This window comes from Amphiprion ocellaris, chromosome 10, assembly GCF_022539595.1.
Source record: "Amphiprion ocellaris isolate individual 3 ecotype Okinawa chromosome 10, ASM2253959v1, whole genome shotgun sequence".
Taxonomy (NCBI): Eukaryota; Metazoa; Chordata; class Actinopteri; family Pomacentridae; genus Amphiprion; species Amphiprion ocellaris.
The window spans coordinates 16,076,454-16,093,477 of NC_072775.1; the positions used below are offsets into that span (position 1 = coordinate 16,076,454).

At 41.7% G+C, this 17,024-nt stretch overlaps 1 protein-coding gene across 2 annotated transcripts in view; it reads right to left on the minus strand.

Moving 5' to 3' along the window:
* Positions 1-17,024, minus strand: part of gpc5c (glypican 5c) — a 103,566-nt gene that overhangs the window by 3,684 nt on the left and 82,858 nt on the right. The gene's annotated exons all lie outside the window — the stretch shown is intronic.

Consider the following 17,024-nt stretch of genomic DNA (forward strand, 5'->3'; position numbering starts at 1 on the left):
GAAAACAGCATTTGAATGGGCCAACACAACACCAATACTGCTCTGCTGCAGGCTAACCAACTGGCTAATTAATGGAACAGGTCCTTGCCAGAACAATCAATTACACCACAGAGAACAGCACTGCCAACTAGTTAAAGAGTCTCTTTTCATACAAGGTAAGTATTCAGGAATGCAAAGTGTTGCTTTGTGAACTTTGAAGTGAAGGAAAATTGGGTGCAATAAAAGTTACAAGGAGAGTCAATACCCACTAAACTTATCCTTTAACCAGGGACGTTTTAAAAAAGCAGTAAAAAAAAAAAATAAATAAATAAAATAAAAAAAGCATCCTGAGCTTATTTGACCAGGGTATCAGACAGATTGAGCATAACTGTGCATCCTAACCAGAGAATGTTCCAGCATCCTTCATAGTGAGCTGCAGGGGATGGCTGGGGAAAAGTACACCTGGGCTGCTCTGCTTTATGTGCATGTGTGTGACCTGAACCCAAAATAAGTGGCCAAAATAGATGGCTGGCTGGATCTGTTTTGCAGTAGTAGCTGAATTATTTAAAATGTCTGGAACTACGGTAATGTGTCTTTGAAATTAATTTCAGGTAATTAATTGTTGGCAAAATTGGCAGTGGTTTTAGGTCACACCTGAAATAGCTACAGAAAAGGTACAGACAACGTGCTCCAAAATTAATCAGGTAAATGCAGTATAATTTCATATTTGTTCCATTTCATCACTCATATATTATATTACATTACTCAATACATTGTTTCATATTCATCTAGGAGAAATTCATTTCCAACATTTCCAGGTTAATGACTAACGGTTCAAAACACGTTTTTCAGGTTGGTGAAAGTTAGTTTAGTTTTAGCTATTTGGAGATAAAAGTATATGTTTGTGACACAACATAGATTTAGTCTAATATCTGAGAAAAACATGGGTCTGACAAAAGTAGCCTATACTGTAATAAATAAGATCACATCATGCAGAAATGTTACATGACAACATATGAGGCATATGATCCTGCAATAATTGAAGAAGAAGAAGAATTTAACTGAGGTAGCAAAGTAGAATCAGTACAACTTGAGAATATGTAAGTTCCTGAAAGCAAGCAACAACTTGAGGCACAGAGACACACACACACACACACACAAAAAAAAAAACTAGCAGGGAAGGAGGACAATGGAATGTGATGTTGTTGTCATAATGAGACAATGTTAGCAGATAAGCCGTGCTACATAAGCTGGCTCATGTGTAAATCCCCCAAATATGGTGGGGGAAAAGAAGGGAGAACAAGCAAGACAGAAAAACAGGGCGGGAGGGAGTGAAAGATGACATAGAGGGAAAACAGTTAGTTCAGCTTTTCAATATGAGGAGGATGAATATCCATCGTCACTCGTATCAAGACAGATGGAATCAATCACCTCAGGCGACTTGAAGGCTCTGCGATGGCACATCGTCATGCTTCTCCCATTACAACAGTCAATGTCATATGTTCTCCATCAGTAAAAGACAAGTGTGATTTAATTTCTTAAAAAAAAGTCTTATAATAGGCCACAAACGGTGACACAGAGGAGCACAAACAGTGTGTGAATATGTTTATATACGTGTGTGTGTGTGTGTGTGTGTGTGTGTGTGTGTGTGTGTGTGTGTGTGTGTGTGTGTGTGTGTGTGTGTGTGTGCCCTAGACTAGAATAACAAATGGGCTGCGGTAGCTTTCATTCGTCATTCAAGCTTGCGGTAAACTGGGTCATTGAGAGGGAGAAAGAAAACGCACATCTGAACAGTCAACTTCCACTCTGATATATAATGACTGTGTTAGTAGCCTTCGGAACGACACATACAGTTTTGAGACTTGTTGACCTTTGCATTGGCCCAGTGTGTGAGAAATGGTTCATAGTGTCCTTTGCCGCTAATGCCTCTCCAGATGGGTAGCTTGTGTGTTTGGAGGAGCCTCCGTTTCCCACTGGCCAAAGAGGAACAACAGCTGCTTCTAACAAGCCGGGCTGAAGCACTGAGGAAGGGGTGGACCTCAGGCTCCAGCCAAGAGGGAGGAGGGATGTGAGGGAAGGGAGAGAGGACCAGAGGAATAAAGGTTGGAAGGTGAGTGGCAGGAATAACAAATGATTTGGCCACCATTTCTTTGGAAAAAGTCTGACAAACAGAAAATTGCATGATGGTTCTCTGGGTAAGCATGTCATTTTTCTACTGCTACTTCTCTGTTTCTTTTGGTTCGCCAGCACACAGTCACTGCTGCCTCACAGATTAAATCCTCAAACCTATGCAAAGGGAAGAAGCAAACAGTTTTCTTTCTGTCTTCCACTGATTAGATTTAGTCTCTCTTTTACTCAGGGCGTCATGCATATAGTAGTCTACTCACACAGACGTCATGAATGCTCACAGAACACAGGGATACACAACTATTTGCTTAGTCGTACAGTGGAGCAGGAATGGGGCAACAGGGCACAGTGTCCATCAAGAGACAAATTCAATCAGTTAATCCTGGAAACTCAGATCCATGTATGTGTTTTCTATGCCTGTGACTGTGTGTTCATTTGTGTGTGTTGTGCATGCCTGCATAGGATTCCTGGCTCAACCAATAGCTGCAGAGCTGTAATCCAGTGAGGAATGGTGCTACTGTACACTGGGGCTTAGCAAGTTGTTACACAATTTGATATCAAGGTGACAAGGCAGCTTTTTCCTTTCTAAGCACAGACTTGCACAAACACTAATATATATTAATGCGGTTGTGTTCAGTTGCTTCCTGTTTCTCTGAATTAAAATTCACACAGAGTTGTGTAAGAGCAATTCAATCTATTTACAGTGTAACCTCATGTTTCACGGTGTAACTAAACCCTGCAAGGTAGTTGCACAGATAAATAGAGTATCTGTATATAATGACCTTTAAAGCACCTGTGTCATTTGTCACTCCTCTGCCTGCTCTGGACAATTATAAAGACAGTCAGAAGGTGCAGGATTGATTTATGTCACATTGAGGGAGTGTGGTGGAGGTGGGTGGGTGGGGGTCAGTGACATGTTTCTCCTCTCTCTGTTCCTCACCGTTCTCTTTGCTCTTGGCTCACACCCCTGCCTTGACCTTGCAGCTCTTCTCCCTGCTAAGCAGTTGATGGGAGGCGGATGCAGGAGGTGGGGCTGTAAAGCAGCTCATGGGTCTGGGCTTTGACAAGGCCACTGGATGTGCCTCATGGCAATGTTTCATTAACGGAGGTGACCTCTGACACAGATTTTACTACTTGCACTGTCAGACACATAAATGTAAGTATGCACACACGCAAAAAGATTTACGCTGCTAAAGGTGCATGTGCACATACAGGCATGCTGTCTGAATTACAGACAATAAGGTGATTAGCTGGTCGCCTCTCCCCATAGTGTGTACGTGGTTCTTTCTTGAGTTCAATACTTGTGAGCATGCATCAGAGACAACAGAAGCACAGTTTATTCAACTGTTCCTCTCTTTCTCCTCCAACAGCTCTGCCAAGCGGCTAAATAATGACACTGTTGATTTTCTAGATCAATCCTTATTTGCTGTAAAACAAGACCTTTCTGCAATAGGCATTATGTCTTCGAAGCGTGGGTGCCAGCTCGCTGTTTTTCAAATGCAGTGAAGTGAGGAAAAATGATTTGTTCCATTAGTCTCTGTCATTAACAGGGACAGAGCATCCTCATCAGAACCAACTTTGCCAGTTATTTAGTACCTGGCATCTCTCTCTTTAAGGACAAGAGGCTCTCTGGTCCCCAAGAGAAGAGAGAAAAGAGCCACAGAAATGGTAAAATGGTAAATGTTCCACTAGTCTGTTTTTGTATTTTTGTTTTTGTCTTTCAAAGACAATTTTAAAGTTTTAGAACTGTGGATTTTACCATGCTGTTTTTCTAAGGTTACTGTAAACCGCTTGGTAGATAAGTTGCTTGCTGGTCCTCCTAAGGTGCTCAACTGTGTTAAGTTCTACAACACTGATACAGTCATTGAAAAAAAATAGGCACATCCAATGGAAATTGTATATTCTGTCAACATATCAAAACAAGCAAACATTTTCCTCTTAAAAGACAGTGCCCATAGATAAAGACAGTATACATGAATAAACAGCACATAAACTTGACATTCTTGCATCATTTCCATAATTTAAATACATTAAAGAAAAGGTTAGGTGTGAATGATTAGAACCTCCTTTGTCGGGAGTGGTGGGTCCTATTTAAATCTGTGACATACAGGGTCTGGTGTTGTCTTTGTTATAGAAGTGTATGGTGGCACATGTCAAGATCTAAAGAAGATAATGCAAGGTCATCTGTTCAAAATTCGATGATAAACCTAAGTGGATAGTGATCCAAAGCCAAGGGATGACTCAAGGAGAATGGTCGAGTAAAGTCAAAAAAGCCCATTTTAAAAGCCCACTGAAACATCACGGTGTGGTTTGAATAAGGCACTTTCTGCAAGAAATCCTTAAATATCTTGCAACTGAAGTAACTTTGCATGGAAGAGTGTTTAAAAATTTCAGCAAGCTTATGTCAGAGACAGGTGCACAAATAAACAAAACACCTACAAGACATTATTTCTGCTTAAGGAGGCAATTCTAGCTTCTGAGAGTTTTTTACACAAGTGGACAATTTCATCTATTGATGTTGTTTTGTTGAATAAAAGATGGAAATACTTAATTTCCCTTGTGGTATTTTACAAGCACACTGCCTCTAACTGTAGGCACTGTTTCAAAGAGGATCAAGTGTTTTTTATTTTGGTTCAAATATGTTGAAAAAGTTTCATGGGACGTAATCATTTTTTCCACACATGGCTACATATGGTTTTAGTTCCCCCCTAAGGCACACATCCATTCAAAGACCATTGTTACTCCTTGGCCGCAACATTGTTGTTAACACCACTTCACTGCATGCATGCCAAGCCCCTTACACACCAAGTGGAATGTACAAGTCTTGTTTCATTCTTGGGAAAAGCCAGCATTACTATGAGCTATCAGTCTGCCGCCAATCAGACCCCTGGACACCAATAAAAGACTGATGCTCCTCTTGGTGGCTATGGATCACGGGTATCCTGACACTGTTTGCTACAGCAGCAGAATGCTAAAACTATGTGGGTCACAATGTTTCTTAAGGCCTCTCTTTCACTGTCTCTCATGGGCATTTACCTTCCCAAGCCCTCACACAACGTTTTCTTATCTCTTTTCACACACACTGTCTTACAAAGAGGGCCAACGGTGGCGGGTGTAGAGGAGGGGAGGACGAATTCACACAGTTCATTACTGGCCGTCCATCTTTGTGCTGTTTTTGTCCACGACTCACTCTTTATGTGGCATGTCAGGCAGGGGCTCCTCACCCCATCAAACTAATCTCCCTATTCTGTTTTCTAAGTAACCCACTGACACACACACACACACACATCTCGGAGAACAGTCCCTCTGGTTCACAGGCAACCTGTTTAGTTAACCGGGAGTGGTATAGGGGTCTAAGGCAGGTCGCCCAAGGGCCTAAAGGGCCCAAAATACTGGGGCACCAGTGGGGTACACGTCTTAGTCTGCAGCTAACCTAGCAACGGGCATGGCAGCATGGCAACACCAGAGCAGGAATTGGTGCAAAGGAATCTGTCCAGTGCAATTCTTGGTAGTCTGAGACTATTAAGCTCCTTGGCAAGATTAAAATTTACACTCTTTACCCACACACACAAACACATATACACAGAAACAAATCGGCACATGGGGCCCTGGGAGGACAGTGACCTCTACTAGTCAATGTGACAGATTCTCAAGATGAAATGGAATCTTAAGAAGAAAACATATTCTATCTCAGAAGGAGGTTAAAGGCTCAATACAGCTCTTCTGTCTCAGACACAGATGCGAATACACATCGCAATCCACACTATCAGAACACACGCTACACCTGTGTGCACTCAAACACCAGATGCCTCATTGCATTGGCAGGTGTCAGGTTGTCCTTGTAGACAGACGAGCGTGAAGGATGCAGAAATAAACTCACATTCATATTCTTCCGCTCTCTCTTTCACTTTCACACACATGCATGCACACACTTCATCACCATCCATTATAGTTGAGAGGATGTGCACATCAGGTGTCACACAAGAGACGCTGTCAGTGTGTGTCTTCTGACACAACATTTCTCTGACTGGAAACAGCCATTTCGCACAGAAGGCTTGAGATGAATGATTTCACCTGTTCCTCCTTCTGAGACAGAACCTTTTCATTGCACACATTTTGATTTGTGTAGCATAGTATACATGTTACTAATGACATCGACTGTGGTTCTGTTCAGTTTAGGCATCTCAGTAAGCCTTGCTGAATGTGCCAGAATGCACAACACCAGAACCTTGAACGCAACTACCTGAAGAGAAGGGAGTCATAATTGATAATGATTAATCAGAGTCAAAATGTCGCTTGTGAAAAATATATTTTCTCTCTCATACAGAGAGATCTTGCCTGAAGAATTGAGAATCTAATACAGTTGAGTCAATAAGTTTTTAGACAGTGACACAATTTTCATATTTTTACCTCTATGCACCACCACAATGGATTTGAAATAAAGCAGTTGAGATGTGATTGAAGTGCTGACTTCCAGCTTTAATCGAAGGGATTTAACAAAAACACTGCATTGAATTACAGTATTTTTTTTTTTTTTTTTTACATAGTCCCACCATTTTCACAGGCTCAAAATAATTGGACAAACATAGCTATAAATACAGGGATTATTTTTAATACTTGGAAGCAAATCCTTTTCAGACAATGACTGTCTGTAGTCTGGAATTCATGGACATCTCCAAATACACAGTTTAGTCCCTTAAATGCTTACTGAGGCTTCAACTGCATTCAGTTACCGCTAGTTAGTGGGTCTCTCTGCCTTTAGTTTTGCCTTCAGTAAGTGAAAAACATTTACAGTTTCCGTGCCTTGACATGTTATGGTCTTTACAATGACTACTGTGTTTTTCCCAGTGTTTCCGTTTTCCATTTCCTCCATATCTCCAGCGGTTCCATGTTTGTCTGTGTTTACATGTGTGTTCGTGGGAATGACACTGTTCCCCGTCCTGAGCAATCTGCAGCTGGCACACCTGCGCTCCATTACTTCACAGGCTTCTGCAGTATATCTACCCCTGCTTCCCCTTTTAGTCTTCACCATATTGTTCCGTTACCCACAGTGGCAACAATGGTCTCAGGCCTTTTATTCTAGTTCTGTGCTCAGTTCTACACGTTTTGCTCTTGCGAACAGTACTTTTCTTGACGCCTCAGATTCACTCTTGCCTGCCAGCCCACATGCTCAACCCACCCATCTCCCTGTCTGTCCATTCCTGTCTTCAGCCACGCTCGCTTCCAAGCCCACAGTCAGCCTGCTCACCCTCTCCACTGACCACACTCACCTCCAAGCCCCAGTCTGCCTGCTCAATCTGCGCCGCCATCCCAGGATTCCTCCCCTCCCTGCCAGCTCAGCCGCTGGATCACTAACTCTTCTCCCCAAAGACTGCTCACTCTGCTCTGCCTGCTTCCAGCCTTCGGTGCTCTCCAGCTCCCTGCTCTCCATCAGCCATCATTCACCTTTTAAAACCTAAGTTTTGCAATAAGCCTTTCAAACCTTCCCCTGACTCTCTGTGCTGCATTTGGGTTCACTCTTTGCAGAATGCCTACATAAGAAGCTCTTGGGTAGCTTCTTTGCGGTATGTTTTGGGCCATTATCCATATGTACTGTGAATAACTGTTCTATCAGTTCCGCAGCCTTTGCCCTAATCTGAGCGGAAAGTATTGCTCAGTACACTTCACAATTTATCCTGTTACTTCTATCAGCACTCTGATCACTGATAAATACCCGCAACCTCGTTCCACTGGCAGCCATACATGCCAATGCAATGACACTGTCCCCACTGTGTCTGACAGATTATGTGGTATGCTTCGGATCATGAGCCATTCCTTCTTCCCTACTTTTCTCTTTCCACCCTTCTGGTACAAGTTAAATCTTGGTTTTGTCTGTCAAAAGAATCTTGTTCCAGAAGTGGTTCGTATCTAAACTTTAATCTGACCTTTCTGTTCTTGAGTGTTACCAGTGGTTTGTGTTCTTTATTTGGTTAGATTATGTGAAGGGGCTTTTCCTCACCAAGGAAAGAATTCTGCAATTTACTTTCCTTCTGTGATCTTCCAGGCCTTTTGACGTTGCTGAACTCACTCATAAATTCCTTCTTTTTAAGGCTGGAGCTACTAGTTGCTTTGGTCACTCCTAATAGTTTAACTATCTCTCGGATAGACATGTTTACTTTTCTTAGCCTAATGAAGGTCTCCTTTATTTGCATCACACCTCTTTAGAGTTCACATGAGCAGCTATCAAGTGCAAATTCAGCAACACCTGATCATGAAACTGCTTATCAGTTAATTGTCCAATTATTTTTGAGCCTGTGAAAATGGAGGTACTATGTAGAAAATGGCTGTAATTCCTAAATGGATAATGCAATATTTTGGCTAAACCCCTTGGATTTAAGCTGACAGTCTACACTTCAATCACATCTTAATTGCCTCATTTGAGATTCATTGTGGTGTCTGAAAACTTATGGACGTGACTTTTTATTCGACACTTCAGTGTTTGCTACTAATGTTAAAGTGACACTAAGAGCTGTAGGGGCAGAAATAGGAAAATAAGCTTTGGTGTGCATAAACTGTCATTAATGTGCTACCTGTTCAGTGACAGAATAGCAGCAACAGTGCAGACGTAAAAGTAAAATGCAGAGAATAGAATGCAGCCTTGTGTTGCTTTATGTGACCGGCCTCCTCTGAATTAAACTGATCTAAGTGATGCTTGCCTTCTCAACTTCAAAGTGTTCTCTGAATTCTGTGTGGATAAGAAAAAAACAAAAAAAAACCTTGTGCTATGATGTTATAAATGTTTGATTTTGTGGGGGTGAGTCAAATACTTTGATGTAAACTCTTGGTTGCATAACTGACTGCAGTTTTAGAATCAAATGACTTAGAGCTGTGTGTGCCGTCACTGGGCCTTCATATCGGATCTGTAATCAGCTAAAGTGAGAGTCTGACCCCCTCCCAGCCCTCAGGCCCAACCGTTTGTTCCAGGTTCAGCTCTAATTGTCACATTAGTTATGGATAAGGGAGAAGGGCTTTGTCACTCTCACCACTGGTCAGTGGGATTGGCCTTTAATGAGGTGACTTGTCTTGCATGTGTGTATTTGTGATGCACACACAGGCCTGCACACAAACACACACTGCAGGTAGTCGATACAAAACTGGGCTCATTGCTACCAGCCTCCATTATCTGACCACTCATGCAATGCTAATGCACACCTGCCATCTAAAACAGATACTCTGACCGTAGTTTTGCTTTAAAACTAAAGTTTGCATCATTCGAGTCTGAGATAGGATTACCTTCCCGTCTCCTCAGTGGGAAAATCCCAACCCAACTTCTGCATGCTTTCTTTCCTTCTCCCTTCACCTAGTTTGTATTTCCCCCTGCATACCACGCTGAGATGAGACAAAGAGGATCATACTCATCCCTGCTTATCCTTCTACTGTATTTTTCAATATCAATGGAATGTCTGCCTTTATTTGCTCAGTGTTGTGTTACAGCAGGGATGCCAGTTTTTGTGTTAGTAGCCAGGGTTGGGCTCCAGACGAGGAAACAGAGTCACTCATGTAACCCCACCACCACCACCACCACCCACACATGCACGCGCACACGCACACTCTCCCATCCAACCTGCATCACAACCCCTAGCACAGAAGCCTGAGTGGTGCCGCTAATAAAGAAGATGAAATAAACTAGCACCACCACAAGGTCAGCTGTAGGTCTGTCTGTGAGTTTGCGTAGCCAGCGACAAAATACTTCAATATAAATGATTGAGCACTGATTAAATTTGGTCCTACGACAACCCAAAAGCTCAATCCAAACCTGACTCTGGGTCAGAGGGAAAGGACGGTGTACCAGGGTGTCATGCACACAATAAACCCAAAATTATACTTACTGAATTTACAGCTTCCAATAAAGATCACTTTATGAGTCTGGACACCATCTTTAAACATCTTTAAAATGCCATTTACTGCTTGGAAACCTGCACATGTTGTCGGGATTTCATGTTGTATTAGTGAATAAGAGTTCCACCCGTGGTGCTGCAGTTAAGACTTTTATGTGGCTATGCTATCAGGGCACTGACTAAGTAGCATTCTATGTTCCTCTGCTGGTAAACTTCATAGCAACCACACAAAATGCTGATTTCAATGCAGCATTTGTATTCATTTCTATGGGTAGTAATCTCCACCACTTCCTTTGGTTTTATAACCTGTTGTCGCAGATATTCTTGGTGTTTCCCAACCAGGCTCCCGAAGGTGTGCTGGAGAGGCTCAATCATAAAGGCCTTACAGATAATGCTTAGAAAGGAAATGATGATGCTGGCTAATGAGAACCATTCTCCTCTGATGACCATGCGCCTAGGGAGCCTTTCAGGCTAATATGCTCTCAAAGTGCTATAAAAACCACAGGGCAGAATATGCACAGGCTAGAGAGAAAAAGAAGCCCACTGAAAGGAAAGGTGGAAGATGGAAGGCAGCGGGAAATGGTACACAGTTGATCACAAATAAAAAATATGTGATAATAATATGGTGAATATAACATAGACAGAAAATTTGTTAGCTAGTTTAATTACTGCAAATGTGTTTGGGCACATATTTAGAGGATTTCCTTTAATTGCTGTTTTCGAAAGATGTATTCTCCATATTCCTTTTACAGAAATAATGTTGACACGTCTCAAAATAATTCAGTTTTATCAAGCCAACTTTTGAGAAAATTATGCTTTGTTATTCAGTGTCAGATACAACAAAAAGATGACTCTGCATATCTGGCTGACGCACTGCTCCCACATCTATCCGCAAACCAGACCATCTTCCTGCCCAGCCAAAGCCATCTCTGATCCTCTTGTTCCTTCTTCTACAACCCTGCTCTGCCCTGCGGAACTTTCTCTCAGCCCCTTGAGCTCCAGATGAAAGGCTAAGGGAAATGGCAGTCATACTGGTAATATCCGCACCGGGACGCAGCCACTACATCTGCTGGCCAGCCAGCCTCGATGCACGCCAGTCCCAAGAGGCCCCGTCTAGTCCAGGACCTAGGATGGGAAGATTGAGAGTTGGATTGGTTCTATTAAGCCTGCCAGGGCATACAAGCACCAAATCCCCCATCCACCCTCCTAACCATCCTCTCTCACGATAGATTGAATCATAGGTTTGTATTGCATTCATCTTCTCTGAAGCTCAGCTTTTTTATTCTCATTTAGCAGTGCTTCCATGCCTCTGTTCCTCTTGTACTGTAATCTCAAATCAGACAGCTTTATGGCATCACCCGTCCACTGTTTTCACTGTCTCAGACCTTTGTCTCTCCCCTTCACCTTTAGCTATGACCTTGAGTCCTCCAACTTGCAGCCCTTCACCCTTAATCTCTGCTCTTCTCATCTTCTTGCAAGTTTTCTAACATGAAAGGCAGGTGCGTGCTGGTTCCAGGGCAACAGCAGACTGTAGTGGGCTTGGGGTCGATCCAGTGTAATCCTACTAACACCAGTGTAGGTTGACCGTATCCTGCCCAAGCAGCCATTCATGTCAGGAATGTGCTTTCCTTGCCAGGACGAACAGCTGCCGCACACCTTTATGGCCTTATAGGCTTTGGAAAAAAGTTCTCTCTGTGCTTTTGGCATTCAGGTATAAACACACCAACAACCCAATAACCTTATTAGGCTGAAATGTTTAAGATGAACCATTGTTTCAAGGTCAGATTCAAAGACATAACACACACACAGCTTGTATTTACTACATTACTACAGATGCCTACACAAGAATACAGCTGTGGATAGCAATATATTAATAAAAATGTGTATGTGTGTGTGAGAGAGAGAGTGAAACTGTGGTCAGTGATGGATGGGGAGCATAGATTTTGCTCTGGTGCCCTTCAGACTTAGATTCAAAAGCTGCTGATTGGGGCCTTCTAGTGCCATATAGACCCACCTTTCTGTTAAAAAAAAAAAAAAAAAAAAAAAAAAAAAAAAATATATATATATTTATATTTATATATGTGTGTGTGTATGTGTGGTGTTATTAGATGTAAAGCAAAATCCACAATTTGCAGAAAAAAAAGTCACAAATCTAGCAGCTCTAGATTTGCAATTGCATTCGATTTTACATCTCTTAAGGTCAAGTTTGCACTCACACACACAGAACACACAGCCAGCTGTTTCTGCTTCTTTTGAGGGTATGCAAGGAGAGACAAGATGCACAATAATCTACTCTTCAATCTTTCAATCTTGTCATATTTCGATAATTATGTTACTCGACAGGATGGCAGAACAAAACAATCATTGCCGATGGCTTCACGTTAGACAGGCTTAACCACTGAACTGTAGAGTGTGTGAAAAAATGCAGAGGGTGTCTTTACTTTCTTCATAAGCTCACCAGTGTTCCTGACAGATGGTGTTTGTTACCAAAGGAGAATTGTACTTTCATGGCTGTGCGATTCACAGTTTTTTGCTGCACATCCCTGTGGCTCAATCACAGGAAATGTTTATCCATGCATTTACTTCTCCTCCTCTGAGATGGATAACCTGCTCTCCCCCTTTCTTTTTTGGTTTTATGACTTCTCACACCCTTACCAGACTGAATGTCTCAACAGCAAACTTAATGCTATAACAGCTTATAGATTTTGAGTCCAATGCAGAAGTTGTACCAGTGGGAACATTGTTTTTGTTTTCCACCAAGTTCCATTCTAAACTTTTAAGATTTCATTAAAACTAAAAACAAACCTCTACATTTTGCTACACTTCCAATTTCTGTTACTCTATCTCTTCTCCTTGGTTTCCCTGTTTGTTTTCGCAAATCTGCACAGAAAAAGAACAAACTGTGCCTACTCTGCCATTGACTCAGACTCACACTCATGGAAGCAGACAGACAAATAAAGTACTGTTCCACCTTTTGATGTAGAGATATTTGGAGTCTCCTCTCTTCCAATAATGGAGAGATAGTGGTCTAATGTGCCACTGTGGGTATTTTAGAGCATAATACATTAATGAACGATCTACAAATGAATAGCTCCTTTGGAAGGAACAGTCTAAGTGTTCCCGGGCTAATACAGTTAATAAGCCATAGTCACGCCACAAAATGTACCACAGAAGAGGCTCTCATAGCTGCAGGGGAGACAGATAATATGGTTCATTAAAGATGCACTGATTTATTCTCCTGTCCATGGCTGTGGCAATGGCAGTTTGTACATGACCAGGCCTTGTTTAGCTGGCATACACAGTAGTATGTCTCCAGGCAAGAGGAACAGGATCTGAACCAAGATCAAGTGGGCATTACATCATGCAATCAGACTGTGCTTTCTGTTAGTAGTGGGGAGCCCAGTGGAGTATGCATAAAGAATCAGACTTTTTCCAAATCTTGCCTGTAGTTTCATTTAGCATATTTGTAATTCTTTATTTAACAGGTCAGTGTAAATTAGTAACACTGTGCAAAACATTATTAGCTCGCTTTTCATGTAGTTTCCTCAAACAATCCCTTGGTTTTGACAATTAGAGACCTTAAGCATGTATGTGGACACATGTGTATCTGCATTCTTTAACATACTGTACTTTCAGTACGCAAGAGGCAGCATGAATGAATCCTATCTGCACAGCAAGACTTGCAGCAGTTCCATCACATCTGAATGATGATAGAGACAGTGAGTCTGTTCTCTGTAGATTAGCGCTGTTCATTAGCTTGGTAATGAAGTCACTCTTAGCAGAACAGTGGGCGGTCATGCCCCCTTTTAACATGGACCTTGGGAGCTCTGCCACTGCTACACAGAGGCAAACAAATGCACAGAAAGATGGAAAGTAAAATTGGCTCTACAATGTATTACAACCTCACTCAGTTAAGAAGTCCAAAGAACTGCCAAAGTTGATGTCTGAATAATCAACGGCAGTTCAACCAATATGTGAGAAGTCAAAAGAGAGTGAGGGACAAAATATCTGTTTTGTTGGACCTGGATTTTCATTTAATATATGTAAATCCTACTACGTCAATATTGCTTCGAGATGATCACAGTAGTGACCAGAGAGGCAGATGCCATCAAACATCAAGAGGCAAAGTAACGCAATCTCACAAGATGTCAGATGGTGAGCTTTACATTATTTTTAAGTCTTAAAAATACTAACAGTCAGAGAAAATTCTAGACCTCAAATTGGTCCCTTCAAAGTGTTTAAAAGGGGAATGTGTAAACACAACATATGACTGAAAAATGGGATTACAGAATGCCTATTACCTCTAACATTATCCACCTGAAAGCTTTAGAATTTGACAAACAGTTGAACTTACCCAGAAGAGAGCTCAAAGCCAGTCTTGGCTGATGTGAATCAATGTTGTATCAAAAATGGACTGTCCACCCATCACAGAGGAAGTGTACAAAAACGGGCTCCCTCACATTGTCTAACTTACATCATAAATTTATTAGTGCCATGTTTCAGTGCTTGGCAAATCTGCCTGATCAAGGTCTAGTACCGAAACGTTGCACCAATAATTTTATGATCGCAAGTTAGACAGTGTGCGGGAGTCAGTTTTTGTACTTGCTGGATGTGTTCTACCTTCTCCTACGCACCTGCCTTAAGAAATAGATGTGCAGACAGTTTCCTGGGGTTTATAACATAGAAGAAGTGTACCATCTCTTGACATCAGTCGTCAGAGAAGCAAATCAGGCTCCATCTAATAGTGATCTTATAATAGAGTCAGTTATAACAGGACCAGTGCTGTGATTTGTTTTCATAGATACCAACAGACCAATCACCCTTCCAAAAGGTGTGATTTTGTAACCAGATGGCAAACATTCTCTTAAAAGCTGAAAGACAGCTGAACAGGGTGCAGAGCTCACCAGGATATGGATTTATACTTTGAGCACAGACTAATGGGGTTTGTTCAGCAAATCTCAGACAGTGGTTTTGATTGATTATCCCCTGCTGTTGGGATACTGGTGCTGCTGTCAGAGCTCCGACAAAGGCTGGCATTTTTTATCCACATCGTAACAAGGAACAGCGCTGAAAGGGCCTGTTCAGACCTGTGTGTAACTGAGAATGTAATAGCTATTGACTGGTGAAGTAACTGTCTTGTGTTTATTACCTTCTTGCTACTCTTTGGTTAAACTAGTACTGCCAAGATGTTCTGATAGCACCATACGCCCCAATGGTTGCTTCGATCATTTATACACTGACTTCTAGCCTTTATGTCTGGTGAGCATTATATTGCGCATTTCAACATTGTAATGGCTCACGTCTTATATTGAAACTTTAGTTTTTTTATTCTGAATTACTGTGCATTAACTATTGCTGTTTACTTCCTTTCAGGATTAGACACAGCTGCAAGTAGTCTGGTAAAACTGCACTAAGCATGTTGCATGGGGCTTAAGTAAAATGAGGTTTTGATTACCAAAGGAGCATTTGTCATCATGATTGTAGAGAACACTGATGAGATAGACTCTACTTCATGTTTGTATCTTTGCTGTCCATTGCGGTCCATAGGGCTCAGTGGAAAAACATCATTTTATTGTGAAAATGTGGCAGCCAAATAGTGACATCCGTGTTGACATCGTGGTGACAAAAATTAAGTCTGATGTACATTTCCATATAGGTACCTTGACAGCTTTTGCATGTAGTGAAAAATACTCAAGACTGAGCTCACACAACAGGAGCTCTAAAATCGTAGCAGATGTTGAAATCGGGTTGCATCACACACTTAAGGAGACATTTCACAGATATTCTGCTCTTGAATCTCAGATATGCACGCACTACAAGATTAGAAAATAATGGCCATCACACACTACAGGATATTATCAAGCTTATTCAGCTAGAGGGAGCGGTCAGGAAGCAGAGCACCACCTGATGTGATCTCATGGGGAAGCAGATGTAAACAAACTGAAGACAGCAGTGCAACAACTTGCTGTAATGCTAGTGATACTTTGCAGTGAGAAATAACAAAAGCAGAAGGCTAGAAGGAGTCTGTATGAAAAATGGCTGCAGTTGTGCTTGAACGGGGTTTGTGTATTCTTCAGTTGTTCTTCAGTAGTCAAATTATTGAAATGTTGGTTCAATAATCTGGTAATAATTCAAATGCTGTGACACCAACAATACAGAAGAGATGAAAGATATGTGAAAAGAGAACATCTTACAAAATCTTTCCAAAGGATATTTTTTCAAATTTTGGCCTTGTTTTGATGGGAAAAAAGTGGAGCAGTGACCCGCATTGAAGGGAAACAAGAACGATGACAAGCAACAAAAGTCTCTGACTGAATTCAAAATGGGGACAATGTGATTGCATGTCCAGAATTGTAAACATCTAGGGCACCTGCATTCTCCACTCTCTGTTGTATTTAAATGTGTGCTAATCACAAGGTGCCTGTTATTGTATATGGTTAATCTACACTGTGCAAAATGTGCTTGTGTGCATTTGTGTTGGACAGAGTAAACACAGTGCACGTTACATATGAAGAGACTGCTGAATCAGCACCTGGCATTTTGGGAGTCTTGCTCTGGGGAAGCCAAAGAGGCTCAGCTTACTCAGCTGGGATCTTATCACTGGGCCTTTCCCTCTTTGTATTGCCTGTCTGCTTGCTTCTACAGCATATAGTATCTCCAGATGGCCTATTTACCAACCACATGAAAAAAAAAATCATAAACTGTATATCTAACCTGGCATCAACTGATACTGTGTGCATAGATCATTGTATTTGTGCTTTTCCTTGTTCTTCGCAACTCCCCCCACCCTAGAAAGACAAAGGTTTACACCAGATTCCCTTGTTTCACTGTGTAGGTGGAAAAATCCAACACAGTGATTAGGGATGATGAATGTAAAACTTCTGGAGGAGATCAAATGACTATCATCAAAGCCAACACAAGCCCTAACACCTCCTCTCTGACACCTCATATGTGAGTGTGCGCCCATAGACGTAAACAGGCTTGTTGTCTCAGGATCTAAAGAACCACCTTTGCTGGAACCTTGGCAGAGTGTGAAAATGT